Source organism: Camelina sativa, chromosome 9, assembly GCF_030686135.1.
Source record: "Camelina sativa cultivar CO46 ecotype springtype chromosome 9, ASM3068613v1".
Classification (NCBI taxonomy): domain Eukaryota; kingdom Viridiplantae; phylum Streptophyta; class Magnoliopsida; order Brassicales; family Brassicaceae; genus Camelina; species Camelina sativa.
In genome coordinates this window covers 23,789,388-23,807,760 of record NC_141888.1, presented here as the reverse complement: position 1 = coordinate 23,807,760, position 18,373 = coordinate 23,789,388, and the positions used below count along the sequence as shown (strand labels likewise).

Genomic DNA, 18,373 nt, shown 5'->3' with positions numbered 1-18,373 from the left:
ACAAGCAAACAACAGACAAGTACTCAAACAAACATAGAATTACACATGTATCTGGTTTTAAATGCCTAGAAGCAGCAATCATCGAGAGAGTCTGATATATCATGGTTTTTGTGGTTTTTAACAATGATATAATGAGTCTTTTAGAGTCTTTTGATGTGTTTTCTAGGATGTTTTTGAGTCTTTACAGGTTTTCTAGGATTTTGGCATGAAAGGAGCAAAATAGAGCAATTTGGATCATTTTATAGCATCAATTCAGAAGAAACGAACTTGGAGTCCGAACAGAGAGGGAGTGTCGATCGACACTGCCTTAGCATCAATCAACACTGCCTTAGCATCGATCGACACCATGTTTAGCCAACGAGAGAAGCCAATATGGAAGTTTTACAAATCTGCCCCAAAGTTTTCCATATTTGCAACACAAGTCCCTGACGTGTTTTAGGACATATAAATAGTATTTTTAGGTTTTACAAACCAAAAAAAGTTATTTTTCTAGCAATTATTATTTTCCTGCAACCCTGAGATATTTTTGAGAGCTATTGGAGAGAGATCTGAACTCTTTGAGAGAAGAATTTCTAAACTCCTTCTTACTCTTTTAATATCTATTGCTTATTATTCATAATTATGTTTTGTTCTTCATTCAATATGTCTGAGTAGTTTGCTTGTTAGGTTCAGGGTTTTTTATAAGGTTTTTATGAATTATTACATCTGTTTATTTAGGATTCATTATCTTTCTAGATCTTCATCATATGTTGTTCTTCATATTAATCCTTGATTGACCATCTAGAATTAATAACCTAGGAAAATAAATTGATATGAGAATATAATTGATTTTCCTGATAAAACCTTTTGATGAGCAAAATTACTTCTTGCAAAGAGATTTGATTTAGTAATTTTGTGAACAATCTAAACTGTTTTTTTTAAAGCTGATTTTTAACCTAGAATTTTACAAAGAGATTTGGATATTCAGGTTTTAAATTTAGATATTATTTGCAGTGAGAACTGATTTATTTTACAAAAGTGTTTAGAGTTCTAGATCTGTTCTTAATTGCTTGAATCCTATTTATTTCTTGATTTAATATTTTGTAATTTCCTGAGAAATTCTCTAGACCTAGCTTTTTGATCTATTGAATTTTCACAGCCTTATTTAATATTTTGCCTTGTTATTTCAATTCAAATTAATCTGTTTAGCATTATTAAAAAACTCTATAATTTATTGTGTAGTCTTGAGTCCTTGTGGAATTTGACCCCTAAGTACTGCAGTGATCTCTTAATTTGAGAGAGTAGCTCTAGGGTAAATTTGAGCATATCAGAGCCACAAGAATGATTAACCGCAAAAATGCAAGTAAATCTATATGCGTGTAAACCAGCGATCTTTATGGAATATGAGATGAAGAAATACATAAACAATGTAGATCTAGGTGCTTACTTCTCATTTCTAAGTCAGATTCATCAAGAACAAGTCCGGATTTTAAATATGCAAACCGATTCTAAGTTCTTATGAGACTAATATGCAGCTTCTATTCTAGGTCACACAAGCAAACAATAGATCTGTACATAAACTCAAAAGTCTATGCAAGATCCCACACAAAACTACCGCAACTCACTGATTTTTGAACAGATAAGTTTGATGTTTCTCCTTTCCGTGACTGCCTGTGGTTTCCCCTTTTTCTCCGTTCTCCGGCGACTTCTTCCTATTAAACCAATATGAATACAACATTCCTATTAATCATAAACATAAGAATGCACAAGAAAAACAGCACGTTCCCAAATTCTAGCTTCTTTGATGCACGTAGACATTTGTTACCTTTGAGATGGCAATTTGACATTATCCATTAAATCAGCTCCTAGACAAATATTTCAGAAGTTGTAATGAACTTATGATGTGTTATGGTCTTGCTGTTGTACTCATTTACTTTCCTTAAGTACGTTCCAGAAAATAAAATTTTCAAAATACTCTCTGAAAAGGAAAATAGGCTTTTTCGTAGGTTGATAAAGAATAAACGATAGCTCAACAGAATTGATCACACAAACAACAATTCCAATTCAATATTCAACACCAAACGAAGATCCAACATTCATAAAACACAGAATCTTCTAATTCATCTTGTAAGAACCTCTTAGGACTCTTCACTAAGTATGAATCAACTTTTACAAACCCAGAACTAGAGAGATAAGAGAAACCTAAGAAACTCAACAACTTTTTCAATTTTGATTTTTCTACAAAATGATCTTAGATGTTTATAAAGCTTCAGCTCTTCTTCTCATTTCCAGCCAACTTGCCAACACACAACTCAAACCTCCACCAATCAAATCCTATTAAACTTCCACATCCACTCTTCCTATTTCCTGTATCATAGGTTATAAATACAGGTTTACTAACTTGTTATTTTTTTATGTTTTGTTCCAGAGAATGGATATGGTGAAGAATTCTGTGAGGTATTTCGGAATACAAAAGGAACTTAGGAACCTACCAGTATGGGTACACAAAGACGAGTTTCTCCAAGCATTGAAGGAAAACAGAAGGTGATACTGGTGGGTAATATGGGTAGTGGTAAGATAACAAAAATCCCACAGTTCGTTTTAGAAATTGTGGTCTATGAAAACCCTAATCCTAGGACTGGGAGGTTGATTGGGTGCACGCAGCTTCGTAGAGTTGCAGCGATGTCTGTGGCCTGTCGAGTTGCTGAAGCGATGGATGCGGTGATCGGTGAAGAATTCGGTTACACAGTCCGTTTCGACGATTGCAGCAACTCTGGAACCGTGCTCAAGTACCTTATAGATGGAATGCTTCTTAGAGAAGCAATGGTGGATCTGCTCTTAGCAAATACAAAGCGATCATTCTGTACGAGGCCCACGAAAGAAGTAAAGCAACGAATTTGCTTTTAGGTATTCTTGAAAAAGCCTTGACTAGTCGGCCTTCTCTTAAGCTGGTTGTGATGAGTTCAACCCTATACGCCCACAAGCTCTGCCATTATTTTGGCGGTCATAATGTGCCTCTCACCAAAGTCCCAGGTAATGTTGATGTCCGGATCAGTCACAATTAGAAACTTTTAGTTCGGTAAAAAGGGGATCGAAATTCTCTTTATAATTTGGTGTCGGAGCACAATAAGTCGGACTACAAAGTTGACTAGACGAGTAAGAATAGCGAAAATAAAGACTATGGACGAGCTACTAGCTCGTCGATTCTATACTTTGAACGAGAGAGAGCTTGTCCTCTTTGTAATCGTATTCTTTCCTCTTTTTTGCAGATCCCTTTTTCAAACGCCGTACATCTGTATTTATAGGTAATCGTGTCGGTTCATCTCCTAAAAAGACTAAAATAGCCTTCTTTGGCTTGCAAACTTAATTGGGCCTTTTCTCGGCCGGGCCTTTTGTGGGAGTGAGGATCCACCCCCAACAGTATTCCCGCCCCCCCCCCCTCGCCTTCAGTTCATAGTTGTGCGGATTCGTCCGATCGTTCGGCAAATTTCGTTTCATTCCGACATTTGGCCTGATTCGAGTAGCGAACTGGATCTGAAGCGGAAAAATAACAAGCATCCGAAAGGTCTTTGGGTGGAAAAACTTCAGGAAAGTGAAGAGTCGCGCATGATACATCCCATCTTTCGAGGGAAGCTGTCAAATTGTCACGCGTTTATCCCAGTGCGCGTGACATCCGAAAGTTGTAACGTCGGCTAAACCTAGATTTGTAATGATGACGCATCGGGAATCTTCCCTTTTTCTCCTATAAACACCTGCTTCTCCTTCATTTTTTTCTCATTTCATCTCCTCGATTGTTTTCTCTGCTCGTCGTTCCAGGTATTCGCTTTTCTTGTCCTCTAATTCGTCTATTTTTTTGGTTTCCTTAAAACTTTCCTATGGCTTCCCCCCGGTCCACTTCGTCTAACTCTTATGCGGCAAGCCATCTTTGCCAAAATACCTCATCCGACTCTGATGATTCGACCAGATCTAACCGTCGTACGGTAGGATCTCCAGCGGCGAGTCTCGTCTCGTCGAGTTCGTCTTCCAGTTCCGACGAGATGAACTTTTCTGAGCTTCGATGTCGCATATCCTCCGGTGCAGCTACTCCGAGCTTGTCTACTCCGCTCTCTATATTTCTGGTCAAGTAATGTGAACTACAAGCGGCTTGAACCCTCCTGATCGGAAGGTACGTAGGCAGTCCCGTTCACAGGACACAGCTGCTAATAATACAAATTTCCTTTTTCCTCAAAAAGAAAAGAAACCCTATTTCCATTACCTTGAACTTATGAAAGCAATGCGAAGAACAATTTATACAGCCGTTATCCTGGCCCGGTAATGATTCAACGTTCCGATGTTCTATGTAAGCCGAGTCGCAACTCGCAGTTCATGATAAGCCAATCATCATGTGTCGCACCTGAATAATCAAAGAAATTAGCCGAGTCGCTACTCGCAGTTCAAAGATAAGCCGACTATCATACATCGCAACTGAATAATCAGAAAAAACAGCCGAGTCGCTACTCACAATTCAAGGGTAAGCTGACCATCACGCGTTGCAGGTGAATAGTCAGAATATCTAGTCAAAATAATAACTGACGATCAAAAGCGCAGCGCGAATTCACAAAAATATGACAAGGAAAATCGCGTTGAAATTTTAAGGGTGCCGACCCCTAGTCCGGCAATAGTTTGCAACGGGAGCTGACCCCAACGCGGCAAATTTAGAAAAGATAAGAGGAGCCGACCCCATGACGGCACACAAAAAAAACTTAGCAAAACAAGCAAGCACCACGAGTAGGACAAATTCAGCCTTCAATCCCTAGGTCGGCATCAGAGGGTTCATCAAACTCGAGCTCGCCGAGCTTCACCTGCCAGAACTGGCATTCTCCCCAAAACCCTTCCAGCATGTTAATCGGAACGTCCGCACCCCTAGTGACCATTTTCTCGAGATATGAGCAGATTCCTTCAACGCGGCTGCTCTCACAAACATATGGTCCATACTCTCCAACTGAATGATGTAATGACGCTACCTTCCGATGCGAGCCCGGCAAGCTGCGAACTCCGCATGGTCTTCGAATGGTCTCCTCGTAAGAGGTTCAAGATCACCCTCTTTGAGACCAGGAACCTCCGCCTTGGCTAATAGCGCCTCGCAGCGCGAACGCTCTTCTAGCAGCCGGTCCCTCCTCCATTTCGAAATAAAGAGTCCACCGGCAATCATATGCTCGAGATGTTCCACGGTCCCGTCTACACGGCAGAATTGGAAATGACGCTCGAACTAGCGGCGTGTAGCTATGATATAGGCCCTCAGCCTCTCAATTCGGTTTTTCAGAGAGCGAATGTATCTCGCAGCAAGCCGCTCTAAGGCCCTCCTCAACCACACCGACCTCGTTGTTATAGGCATCGAAGCGACCTCACCTGTCTAACAAATAAGCTATCTCTTGAAAGAAAAGAAAGGTGCAAAGTGGTGAGACATGAGTGGTTTGGAAGGCTAATTTATAGAGTAAAAGGCGCAATTTCTCGAGGAGAAACGACCAATCGAACGGTATAAGATCAACGGTAATATACAAAAGACGAAAACGAGTCATGGAATAGAATAAGCTACCAGGTGAAAGGTTCCACCCAGAAAACAAAGCGATCGACTTTGGATACTTGGTACGGTCCTTCCCAGTTAGCTCCCATTTTTCCAGCGTTTGGCTTGGCGGTGTTTTCAAAGACCTTCCAGAGGACGAGATCCCCTTTGTCGAAGTGTCGGTTATGGACTTTCTTGTTGTTGTAGTATTTAGCCACGGCGAGCTGATAATTCTAAATGCTTAGGAGCGCCTTGTCGCATTCTTCTTCGAGCTCGTCGAACCGATCCATAATCATATGGTTGTTGAGGTTGGTGTCTTTGACGAGCATTGTCCATCGGAGGCTTGTACACTGCCGACCTCGGCAGGCGCCATTTCTTCCATCCCATAGGCCCAGGAGAATGGGGTTTGGTTCGTAGCCTGTCGCGGGGTCGTACGGTAGGACCAGAGCACTCCGTCAAGCTTGTCGGCCCAAGCACCTTTTTTGGCATCCATCCTTTTCTTCAGGCCATCGAGTATGGTTTTTTCGTTGCTTTTGCTTGTCCATTCCCCTGCGGGTATCTCGGTGTTGATTTTCTTAGTTTGATTCTCGCATAAATCTTCAAACTAGAGGGAGATGAACTGCGAGCCGTTATCGGTGATTATTTCGTATGGTAGCCCATGTCGGCAGATTATGAATTTCCATATGAATAGTTGGACGTCCTTGGCTTTGATGATGGCGTAGGACTCGGCTTCGACCCACTTTGTGAAATAGTCGGTGAGGACGAGGATGTAGCGTTTCTGTCTTGATGTGGGTAGCGGGCAGATAATGTCCATCACCTAGCGCATGAAGGGGTATGGGGCTATGCCAGCTCGTAGTAGTTCAGTTGGCTGATGGATGATGGGGGCGTGTCGTTGGCACTTCTCGCAGTCGGATATCATTGTTGGCCAGTAGTGGCCGTGCTTTTTAATTCGTAGTGCTAAGGCTCGTCTTCCTGAATGGTTACCTCCGGCCCCTTCATGAGTTTCCATCATGACTTGTTATGTGTCGTCACCGTGTAGACATAATAGCAAGGCTCCCGATGCAGTCCACTGGAGTAAGTGTTCCTTCATCAAGGTGTAGTGGGCAGCTTTCGTTTTCAACCTTCGTTTAGCCCATTTATCGGTCGGTACATCACCATCTGCCAGATAGGCGGGAATCTGGACTCGCCAATCTGTCTTATCATCGTCTGAAGGAGGTTCGAACTGCTCTTTTGATGTCGCAGTTTTCCAGGTGGTTCTGATTTCGTTCGGCTGATGAAGGGCAAGGCAGGTCGCCCTTTGAGCTTCTTTAATACTCGGGGTATCGATGCTTTCGACTGGGATAACTCGTCGAAGATCAGGGTCTGATGTTGAAGCGAGTTTTGCTAGAGCATCGGCTGGAGCGTTATCCTCTCTGGGGATTTTGATGAGTTCGAACTCGTCGAAACGCTTAGATAGGATCCTCACTACGTCGAGGTAAGCAGCCATTGGTTCGCTTTTACCATTGTACTCTCCACTAAATTGGTTGGCGGCGAGTTGAGAGTCATAGAAAGCACCGATCTGCTTTATTTGCATCCCGCTAGCGAGTTTAAGTCCAACGATGAGTGCCTCGTACTCGGCGACGTTATTTGTTGCCTTGAACCTAGGGCGGAATGACTGCTCCAAATTTTCTCCGGTTGGAGACGTTAATCGGATTCCTATGCCGGAGCCCAGGTGGGAAGACGCACCATCAACATGCAAGGTCAACTGTCCGTCTGAAGGGTTGGTGGGTGTTGGCTCGGTTTCCTCTAGTGGTAATTCGATTAAGAAGTCGGCCAAGACTTGGGACTTGGCGGCTGGGCGGGTGCGGAACTCGACGTCGTATTAGCTCAGCTCGATTGCCCACTTCGTCAGTCGGCCAGATTGGTTTGGACTATGCAATATAGATCGCAGAGGTTGGTTGGTCAGGACAGCGATGGTGTGTGACTAAAAGGACGGTCGGAGCTTTCTTGCTGAAGTGACGACTGCTATGGAAACCTTCTCGACTGTCGGGTAACGAGTTTCGGCGTTGTCAAGCGATTTGCTTATAAAGAAGATAGGTCACTGTTCCCCTCGGTCGTGTTGGACGAGCACTCTACTGACTGCCGACGCTGAAACCGCAATGTAAAGGAATAGGACTTCGCCGTGCTCCAGCTTAGCCAGGATCGGGGGCATTGATAAATAGTTCTTCAGTTTGCTGAATGTGTTGTGGCAAGCTTTATTCCATTCAATCGATCTGGATATAAATCGATTTAGGGCGGCGATTCGTCCAGTTAGTCGTTCTACTTCTCTGGCATTCCTCGGTGATGGTAGGTCGATGATCGCCTTTATTTTATTTGGATTTGCTTCAATGCCTCGCCGAGTTACTAGGTAGCCAAGAAACTCTCCCGACTTGAAGGCAAAGGTGCATTTTGTTGGATTCAACTTTATCCCGTACTTATTCAGAGTATCGAAGCACTGTCGGAGATGAGTAATATGCTCACTAGCATGCTGTGATTTGACGAGCATGTCGTCTATGTATACTTCTATGGTCTTGCCGAGTTACTCGGCGAACATCTTGTTGACTAGTCGCTGATAAGTTGCTCCTGCGTTCTTCAAGCCAAAAGGCATGACCTTGTAGCAGTTGATTTCTCTGTCAGCAATGAATGATGTCTTCTCCTGGTCATCCTTATGCATGAGGATTTGATTGTATCCCGAAAAGGCGTCCATAAAGGTCAAGAGCTTGTTGCCTGCAGTTGCCTCGACGAGTTGGTCGATCCGAAGTAATGAGAAGCTATCCTTTGGGAAGGCCTTATTAAGATCGGTAAAATCTACGCAGACTCGCCATTTCCCGTTCTTCTTTTTGACGATGATTGGGTTAGCCAGCCACTCAGGGTATTTTACCTCCATGATAGACCCAGCGCCGAGGAGTTTTTTGATCGTAACGGTTGGATCGATTCCTCTCATGTCAATCATTTTCCATGCGAAGGTCGCGATGTTGACTTTAAGAAAAAGGACCAGCTCATCGCGCATTCTCGAGTTATCTCTGTCCCGTTATTCACACATCGCTTTGCATCAGTCTCGTCAAGTTTTACTTCTTCTGTTGCAGCGACGCATTGATGGGTTGTTGTCACCGACCTGGCGCTTTGGTTGCTATAACTTCTTCGCCGTGCGAATCATGTGTTCAATGAGGAAACACTGCCTTGCAACTTGCTAGTTACCGCGTAACGTATACACGCCTTTTGAGGTTGGAAACTTGATGCATTGATGATATGTCGACGGGACTGCGTGCATCTTATGAAGACACGGGGTTCCGAGGACAACATTATAAACGGTAGGCTTGTCTATGACAGCGAACCGGGAGTACCGTGCTGTTCCCCCAATGAAGACTGGTAGGTCGATGGTGCCAACTAACATTATGAAATCCCGTCGAAGCCGGTTAGAGAATGGCAGTCCGGCTTGATGTCGCACTCGCTGACTTCCATTTGTGCCGGGACATTTCTGAAGATGACGTTGACTGAACTTCCGGTGTCGATCAAAATTCTCGTGACCTGGCTTTCACTGATTAGGAGTGCGACGACTAAGGGGTCGTTATGCGGGAGATCCAATCCCTCCAGATCGCTATTATCGATGGATATCGACGTGTTTGGGGATTCAACCCTTGATAGCTAGGATTTTTTTATTTCGGCTTTTTTGGTTTAGTCCCTTATCGATCTTACCGAGTCGTTGCATCCTGCCAGTCCACCCATGATCATGTTAATCCGATGCCTCGGTGTCGTAGGATGTTGTTCGAGCTGTCGTTCTAAACGCGGTCGCTTCTCGTGAACGATGTCGTCTGGTACTTCTATCTCGTCTCCACTCTGATCGTCGAGTTGCTTGGAATCCTTTATGAATTTACGGGTGATGTTTTCGGCTCGTTTAGTATTGTTTCTTCCAAGCCGCGTCGTCTTACTTATATCAGACTCGACGATTATCGCACACTTTTTGTATCGCTCCATCAGGATAGTTTGGAGGTAGCGGCATATCTCGGTCACGTGGGTGGTACTATGATGGTAATCACAGTATTGTGCCGCGCTACTCTCCCCACCTTCCTTCCGAACGTACTTATTCCATAGTAAGTTGGGTTGTGCATCCTCGCCGGTCGCAAAGGTTTGACGAGTTCGATCTTGGTTACGAGTAAAGTGCTGTCGGGGCTCGACGTGGTCAACTTTTGGAGCTACAACCGTTGGTTCTTTTGCTACGACATTCTTTGCCACCGCATGTTTCTTAGCGTAGATGGCCTTCTCTTCTTCGACCTTGATATGCTTCGCGGCTCGACATAATGCATCATCTATGGTCTCTACGTGCGATAAGGATAGCTCTTCCTTGAATCGAGATTCGTACCACAGTGCGTTTTTGAGTGCGACGATGGCTGCTGCATCTGGAATTTAGACGTTTACTACAACCTCATTAAATCGTCCAATAAACAATTGGAGTGATTCCTGGCGCTCCTGAGTCAGGGAGTAAAGATCGACGTGTGAATTCTTGTTCTCCATCAAGACAGAAAACTGCTTCAGGAACTCTGTTATAAGGTCTTTGATACTGTCAATCGATCCAGATGCGAGTCGCGAGAACCAGCTCAGGGCTGTTCCTGTCAAGTGCTCAGCGAAGACCTAACATGATCCGGCATCATGGGCCGAGTGCCACTCCGAAGGTAAGTAGAAAGTCTCATGGATCGACTGTGCCATCATAGTAACCTAGCCTTGGCATGACCGTTCGTCGTACTGGTGTAGTCGTGAGCCTTCTAGAAAATGGCGTCAGTTGTGTTGCCTCGAGCACAAGGTCCACCTATGGTGCTTTGCTCGTTGCTTTATGAAATATCGTTTCCATTTCTTGCATTTTCTCCTTCATTTCCTTCAACTCTGCTTCCTTTACTCTATTATCTAGCTCGTCGACTTGCGTGGCGGGATTACATCCTAGCTAGTTGGTTCGCACTTGTGGTCCTATCATCGTCCCGATCGAGAGGAGTTTTGTTGGGTTCTGTCGAGCAGCGTAAAGATGGTCAATTTCTTCCTGGGAGCTAACTTGTGCCGCGGTCAGTGCGTCCAAACGAGTGTTGGTTCGTTGCTCCTTTTGGTCGAGGCGCGTCAGTATCCCACAAGATAGCTCGTCTATACTTGAGACGGGCTGATTATTGAGCAGGATGAGTTATGCGGGATTCTGCATCGCTTCTGCGTTTGCCGAGCTTGTTAGGTTCGTCGCAATGATGAGTGTCTCTGGGTTCTCCGCCATTACAGCCTTTCTTGGGGCATCCGGAGTCGGAAGGATGGTTGGCTCTACCTGATCCGTTCATGGGGTTATCGTTCCTCTCGACGATCCGATCTCTTTGCGTCCAAATTTTGTGAGTCCGGTCATCTCGTCTAGTTCTAGTAGGTCCGTCCTTTGAATATTCAAGAAAACTTTAACTTGATTCCCCCTACATGGCGCGCCAAATTGTTGATGTCTGAATCGGTCACGATTAGAAAGTTTTAGTTTGGTAAGAAGGGGATCAAAATTCTCTTTATAATTCGGTGCCGAAGCACAATAAGTCAGACTATAAAGTGGACTAGACGAGTAAGAATAGCGAAAAGAAATACTATGGACGAGCTACGAGCTTGTCGATTCTATACTTTGAACAAGAGAGAGCTTGTCCTCTTTGTAATCGTATTCTTTCCTCTTTTTCGCAGATCCTTTCTCGAACGCCTTACGTCCGTATTTATAGGTAATCGTATTGGTTCATCTCCTGAAAAGACCAAAATAGCCTTCCTTAGCTTGCAGACTTATTTGGACCTTTTCTGGACCGGGCCTTTTGTGGGAGTGAGGATCCACCCCCAACAGGTAGGCTCCATGCAGTGGAGATCATTTATACTTGAGAGCCTGTGACTGACTATTTCGAGGCTGCTATACGCAAATTTATCTAGATTCACATCACATGTGTGAGCCACTCGGTGATGTTCTTGTTTTCCTAACCGGGGAAGAACAGATTGAAGATGCTTGCAGCAGAATCTCCCATAAGCTCGGAGATCAAGTCAAAGTCGTGCCACTGTATTCCTTCCTGCCGCCTGCCATGCAACAGAGGGTTTTCGATCCCACACCACATCCCGTGAGAAAGATCGTCGTCTCCACGGACATTGCAGAGGCTTCTCTACCCATCGACGGGATTGTTTACGTCGTTGATCCTCGTTTCTCCATGGAGAAATACTACAACCCAAAAACTCGTCTAGACTCCTTGGTGGTGCCCCCAATATCCATGGCAAGTGCTGACCAGAGAGCACGTCGTCCAGGTACAACAGGGCCTGGTAAATAGTTCAGGCCATACACACAAGAAATTTACAGTGGCTTAATAGCGCAGGAGGTTCCTGAGATTGTATAGAGCAAACCTCGTAAACACAGTTCTGGCCTTGAAAAGGCTGGGTGTGAAGGACTTGTTATCCTTGAATTTTATGGATCCTTCTTCACATCCTCCTTCACAGAAGAGCCTTATTCAGGCCTTGATGGATTTGTTTGACCTGGGAGCAGTGGACGATGAAGTTAACTTGACAAAGATAGGCGAGATGATGAGTCTGGAGGTCTAATTAAAGCTTATTTAATGGATATGTACGTATATTGTTCCTATTTTTCTGATATTTTAGATACTAAACTTCATTGTGTACATGCTTTAACGACATATTTTAAATAATATTAGACAAAATACAGACTACTTTATTCAAGAATTTTATGCGACAATATTAGCCAAAATTTGATCATAAAGAACTGATGAACGATGCTTCTTTTTCTTTTCACAGCAGTTTTTCCAATGCATACAAAATAAGGAATCCGGATACACAACAAATCTCGTGTTGACAAGTTGAGTGTTAACAAAAACGGTGATTTGTGCTCAACAGCAATGGATAAACCACAGCCCCAACGTCATTTTTATTATTAGCCTAGTAACACAAGTATTACCAGGGTTATAATAAAAATGCGAAATTTAAATCAAAATCATATTAATAACGAAGAAACGTATCTACATATGGGACGTAAATTCGTCCGTCCTCCATAACACGTGGCGCCGTCTTATTTGCTGATGTTTTTTTGTAGGGTGAGACCAAAAAATCGAGGGTTCGACTCATTTTGTTTATCTCCGTCTCTCTTTCTTTATCCTCTCTCTCTCTCGACGGCGGTTTGATTCCGAAGGATGTTTTCCTAGAAACTTGCCTGAAGCATAGGGAAATCTGCCGTCAATTTGCTCTCGCCGGTTGCAATAGAAAGAGGTCTGTGTTCGTGCTTCGTTTCCGATGGTAGATGGTATAGTTTTTTTGATGTATTATCTTTTTTGGGTTTTAAGGGATTTGTTTATGTGATTCGATCGATTTGTCTCTGAGTTATGATTCGATTGTTGAGTATATGTGTTTATGTACCACTTTCCCTCTGATTTTAATTTCGATTTAGGGTTTCATAATATGTTTTGGATTTTGATTTAGGGTTACGATTTAGGGATTCGATTTAGTTTTTAGGGTTTCGATTTAGTTTATTGGGGTTCAATTCAGGGTTTAGATTTATTATCTCTCTCCTTTTAGTTTCTGATTTTATGACTATCATAAACTTGGTTCCAATTGTACGAATTTTTTTTGGGGATGCAGATTTCAAAGGATAAAGTTTTGGCATATGTTCGGATTTCGAAAGGGATAGCAACCGTTAGTCAATCCCTACATGGTAAGGCAACCAAATTGAACTTATTACTATAGGTTTATCTGCTATCCGTATTCTTGTATGTTAAAGCGAGTTTAACATTGTAGTTGTTTGTTGTTTATGAGTTTCCTCAGCGTCACCTCATGAAAGCCTCACATAAGGAGAAATCACAGAACAAGTAGCAACAATCAGCCAGTGAAAGGTAAATAATCGATTCCATTAGCATCAAAAATGTCAATTTCTTGTTGTTTGTTGTATACTTGTGGTTTGTAGTGGTCTCATTTATTGATTTGGTAGACTAGTGTTGTTGTCTAGGTAGTAAATACTAGTTCATAGTATTTGATTGAAGTCAGTTTATAAGTATACGAAAGTTATTGGATGATGATCTCTGTTTAAACTAAAGTATTAATGCAAATGCGATGTAACTAAAGCTACCTAGACATCAATATTTATGTAACTAAAGATACATGGACAATGTATCTTCCATTTGCATTAATTTATGTAACTATAGCTATCTATATAAAGCTGAGAGTATATATAATGTTGCAGTTGGTGAAATTTAACTAAAGCTACTCTCAACGTTCATATATAACTAAGACGTCCCACACAAGACGACCTACAGAGACTACTCTATCAAAATGAACAACGTGGATTTTCCGGGATGGTTGGGAGCATTGACTGTATGCATTGGGGGTGGAAGAATTGTCCAACAGCTTGGAAAGGGATGTATTCACGTTCAACCGGAAAACCTACAATCGTGTTAGAGGCGGTAGCTTCGTATGACCTCTGGATATGGCATGCTTTTTTTGGAGCTCCAGGTACTATGAACGATCTTAATATTCTGGATCGATCAAATGTTTTTGATGACATTCTTAACAGTAAAGCTCCGGAGGTCAACTTCTATGTCAACGGAAGGGAGTACAATTTGGCGTACTATCTCACAGATGGTATTTATCCAAAATGGGCCACTTTTATACAATCTATCCGGCTTCCACAAGGTATGAAAAATTCTCTATTTTCTCAAAAACAAGAAGCTGTGCGAAAAGATGTTGAGCGTGCATTTGGAGTCTTGCAAGCTAGATTCGCCATTGTTAAAAATCCATCTCCTTTATGGGATAAATACAAAATAGCAAATGTTATGAGAGCATGCATAATACTGCATAATATGATTGTGGAGAATGAACGAGAAACATACAGTTGGCGAAACATTGTTTCTGAATTTTAACACAGAGAAGATGTGGATCAAACATATAGCGTCGGTGCCGCCAGTTTGGGTTCAAATATGAGCAGTACGATTACTCGTCGAACACATATGCGGGATAAACAAGTTCATGACCAGTTAAAAAAAGATTTGATTGAGCATATTTGGACAAACTTTGGACATCTTCCACATAATGAAGATTAATTACAAAAATTCTATGCAGAGAATAAAATGTTTGTTTTAACTTATGATGTTTGTAGGGTTTATGTTTTTATTTTTAATGTTTTAATTGTATGTTTTGTTTTTTTCCAAGTTTTTGTAACTTTGTAATTTTCTTATATTTTTAATGTTAATGTTATATGTTTTATTTGAATTAAAACTTTAATATGATTTTACTTCTTAATTTACATAATTAATTTTTAAAATAAAAAATAATATTATTTTTTTCAAAGAACCAACTATGAGGAACACAAATGCTCATACCAAAATTAAGAAACTCTGAAAATAAGATTAAGATATTTGAGGGACCAAATTTTTGTCCCAACCAATGCCCATGCTCTTAGACCCAATATACAAATGTAGTAGGTGATTACATTTTCCAAGACTCGAAGGAACGGTTCCATGAAAACTATTGTGGAACAAATTGAGTTTTTCTAATAGAGTGATGTTACCTAAAGACGATGGTATCTCTCCTGACATTCTATTTAAAGCCACATCTGATACCCCAAATCCTGAAAGCTTTCCAAGAGATGCTGGGAGTTCGGCCTGCGACTTTAACCCGACCCGACCCGACCCGACCCGAAAAATTCGGGTTTCGGTTCAATCAAATTTAGGGTTCGGTTTTATTCGGAAGGATTGAAAATCTAGTTCGGTACACGATCCGAAACCGACCCGACCCGAAACCCGAATTTTTTTATTTTTTTAATAAAAACAAAAAATTATACCGTAATTTAACCGGTTTAAACCGGATTTGTACCGATTTCAATCGATTTTAAAATTTAAACCGGATAAACCCAAGACCAATTCTCATCCGACCCGACCCGACCCGAACCGATTTTTTGTTCGGTTATGTTTGGTGGATTTTTTGAAAACCCGAATACCCGAATAACCGAAAAAACCGACCCGACCCGACCCGTATACCCGAACTCGCAGGGCTACTGGGAGTGGTCCTGTTAACGTATTATTGCCCAACCCAAGTATTTGTAGGTTTATGAGATTCCCAATGTCATGAGGAATGCTTCCTGAGATGAGATTTTCTTGATGGCTTACTTAAATAGATAAGGTTGGTGGACATATTGGCAATTGAAGCAGGCAAGAAACCGCCAAGCCTATTATAACCAACATCTAACTCTTGTAGTTGGGTGCAATTAGTCAATGCATCAAGAAATTCAAGATCTTTAACAGAGTGATTGCCCAGAGAATTACCAAGAAGTGTCAAGAGTTGCAAATTCCTTACCTTTCCAAAGCTAGAAGGAATACTTCCTTTCAGATTGTTGTATTCTATTCCCAGCTTTTGGAGACTAGAGATATTGGTAAGTGTTGTTGGAATGGCTCCAGTTAAATAATTCTGTCCCACAGATAAATCTTGAAGATTTGGTAACAAATAACCAATATCAGGCCTTAGATTACCCCAAAAACCATTACCAAACATGGATAAATACTCAAGTGAGGACAAGTTGTAGATAGCAGGAGTAAAAACACCAGATAAATTGTTCATTGTTAACTCTAGATAGACCAATTGAGTCAACCTAGCTATATCTTCAGGAATTTCTCCTTTTAAATTGTTTTTGTCTAAGCCAAGTTCTCTAAGGGATGTTAAGTTTCCTAGAGATGGAGGGAGCTTTCCTTTCAGTTTGGTTCTATCAAGGTATAAAGTAACAAGCTTTGTCAATAACCCTAGATCTGAAGGAACACCTCCTCCAAGAGGATTTGAAGAAAACACAAGGTCCAACAATCTGGAGCAGTTAGACAAACTTGTTGGAATCCCTCCTCTGAGAAAATTAAAGCTCATATCCAAGTGTTCAAGTCGAAACAAGTTTCCCATCTCTTGAGGGATAGTTCCACCAAAAGAGTTATCAGATATATTAAGTGATATGAGAAATGAAAGATTACCAATTGATGGTGATATCACTCCCCCCAATTGCTATAGAATTTGTATCAAGAATCCTCTTTAAGTTTAAGAACACAAAGCTAAAAGAATTACTCTCTTTTATTAATCTTTAGAAAAATCTCTCAAAACCTAAAGCTCTCTTGTTCTCTCTTAAAACTCATACATTATGCAATGACTCTGCATCTCCTTTTATATTAAACCTTACACAATATTCTCCTAACTCAATTAGGAAAACTAACTTATCTTAGATATAAGACTCAAATATGTATATTTAGCTTTTCTCCTAAATATACTCTTCTTGGGCCTCAAGCTATTTCAAGCTTATCCCAACATTCTCCCTCCTAAGCTTGAAATCTTCATCACCAATATCCTTCACACCAATAAGCTCTCTCATCTCCTTGAATTTAGTCCTTCCAAGAGCCTTAGTCAAGATATCTGCCTTCTGTGCTTCTCCAGGAACATGCTCAACTTCAACCTGTCCATTTTCAACACACTCTCGAATAAAATGGTATCTAGTGTGTATGTGTTTGCTTCGGCCGTGAAAAACAGGGTTTTTGGTAAGAGCTATCGCCGACTGATTGTCAATTCTTATAACAACTTTCTCACATTGTGTCTCCGAAATCTCACTAAGCAGATCTTGTAACCATATTGCTTGTCTTGCCGCCTCTGTAGCAGCCATAAATTCTGCCTCACACGACGAGAGAGCTACTGTCTCCTGCTTCTGAGAGCACCAAGTGATCAAACTTCCTCCAAGATAAAAAACATGACCAGTTGTGCTTTTCCCATCATCCGGATCCACATTGTGACTGCTGTCACTGTACCCGATCAAACTCGTATTCTTTGAAGTCAATCTACTGAAGGTCAGTCCTAATGTGGTGGTTCCTCGCAGGTACCTTAAACACTGCTTCATTGCTGTTCCGTGCGACTCCTTCGGGTTCTGCATATATCGACTCAGGACTCCTACACAGAATGACAAGTCGGGTCTTGTGTGAAGTAAGTAACGAAGACACCCCACAAGTTTTCTGTATTCTGTGGCGTCAATATCTTTCTCCTGTGGTGACTTAGATAACTTCAGTCCAGCTTCCATCGGTGTTTGAACAGGGTTGCAGTTAGACATTCCAGCCTCCTCTAATATCTTCAATGCATAGCGTCTCTGACTCAAAGTTATCCCATCCTTGTGTTGACATACTTCAATTCCTAGATAGTAAGTCAGCTTACCAAGATCACTCATTTCAAACATGGACGCCATTTCACTTTTAAACTCTTTTATGACCTCCACACTCGAGCCTGAGATGAACAAATCATCAACATACACTGCAACGACCAGCATTTCTTGATTCACTCTTTTCCGATAGACCGAAGGTTCTTTAGAGCACTTCTTGAATCGCAACTTCTGGAGAACTTTATTCAACTTTTCATTCCAAGCTCTTGGAGCTTGTCTAAGGCCATACAAAGCTTTATTAAGCTGTACACCTTTTCTTCGCATCCTTCGACAACAAAACCCTCAGGTTGTGACACAAAAACAGTTTCCTTTAATTCTCCGTGAAGGAATGCCGTCTTGACATCAAGGTGATGAATCTCCCATCCTTTGGACGCTGCAAGACTGATAAGAAGACGGATTGTTTCAATCCTTGCCACCGGAGCAAATACATCCTCGAAATCAATTCCCAATCTCTGTACATACCCCTTAGCAACGAGTCTGGCCTTGTGTTTATTTATGCTTCCATCAGAATTTTTCTTAAGCTTGAACACCCACTTCAAGCCTATTGGTTTTGTTTCTATTGGAAGGTCAACCAAATCCCAAGTATGATTCTTCGTGATAGAGCTGATCTCATCCTCACATGCAAGCATCCAATG

At 41.9% G+C, this 18,373-nt stretch overlaps 1 pseudogene; it reads left to right on the top strand.

Annotated features, from left to right (window-relative positions):
* The first annotated feature begins 2,410 nt into the window (after positions 1–2,410).
* Positions 2,411–13,387, top strand: LOC104715365 (putative pre-mRNA-splicing factor ATP-dependent RNA helicase DEAH2; annotated as a pseudogene).
* Positions 13,388–18,373: the final 4,986 nt, after the last annotated feature.